Source organism: Peromyscus californicus, unplaced genomic scaffold, assembly GCF_007827085.1.
Source record: "Peromyscus californicus insignis strain IS unplaced genomic scaffold, ASM782708v3 Scaffold_17__1_contigs__length_78620276, whole genome shotgun sequence".
NCBI lineage: Eukaryota > Metazoa > Chordata > Mammalia > Rodentia > Cricetidae > Peromyscus > Peromyscus californicus.
The window spans coordinates 35,582,640-35,583,609 of NW_026294469.1; the positions used below are offsets into that span (position 1 = coordinate 35,582,640).

Here is a 970-nt window from a genome sequence, read left to right on the forward strand (position 1 = left end):
AAGTTCCAGGCCAGCCAAAGCGACATAGTGAGAATCTGTCTCAAAAACAAACAAACAAACCAGCAATAATAACAACAACCAAAGATGTCATCAAGGATCTGCCCTCTTTTTCTATCTTTCACATCAGCGTGTTGCTGTTTCCCAATTTGGGTTGTTTCCCCTAGGAAGCAAGATGGCCACCTCCAGATAACCTACACAACTGTTACCACCGGTGAGAAACAGAGGAGGGGAGTGATCCCCCTTTTTAAAAAAAACAAAACAAAACAGAGTGCTTCATGAGTTTGTGTGTCATCCCTGGATAGGGACCGTGCTCATCTTCTCTGTACCATTCCCATCAGTACATGCTTCAATCTCAGCTGGAACAAAGGGAGAGAGGAAGTAAAGGACCAGCATGCATCACGCTCTGCTTCCTGACTGCAGATGCCATGTGACCATTCATTCACCTGACACTCCTGTTGTCATGCCTTCCCCTCGGTGATGGACTGTAAGTCCATCTTCCCTTCAGTTGCTCTTGCATTTTGTCACCACAATGTGAAAAAGGACGAATATAGTGCTGTTTTTAAGAGAAGAATCTACGGGGCCAGTGAGATGGCTCAGTGGTAAGGGTGCTTGCTGCCAGGCCTGATAACCTGGGTCTAAAACCTGGAACGCATATGGGAGAAGGAGAGAACTGACTTCTATGTGTTGTCTTCTGGATTCCATAAGTGGGCTGTAAGCACATGTATGCCACCCCCCCCACACACACACATAAATAAAATAAGTAAATAAATGTGATAATAAATTTTTTTTTTTTTTTTTTTTTTTTTTTTGGTTTTTCGAGACAGGGTTTCTCTGTGTAGCTTTGCGCCTCTCCTGGAACTCACTTGGTAGCCCAGGCTGGCCTCGAACTCACAGAGATCCGCCTGCCTCTGCCTCCCGAGTGCTGGGATTAAAGGCGTGCGCCACCACCGCCCGGCATGATAATAAATTT

The 970-nt window shown here is 45.7% G+C and overlaps 1 non-coding gene across 1 annotated transcript; it reads right to left on the reverse strand.

The window, feature by feature from the left end:
- Positions 1 to 257: 257 nt before the first annotated feature.
- LOC128113149 (U6 spliceosomal RNA) lies at positions 258 to 361 on the reverse strand. The gene has a single exon (XR_008219367.1). It is a non-coding gene; the product is annotated as a U6 spliceosomal RNA (small nuclear RNA).
- Between the last annotated feature and the right edge of the window lie 609 nt (positions 362 to 970).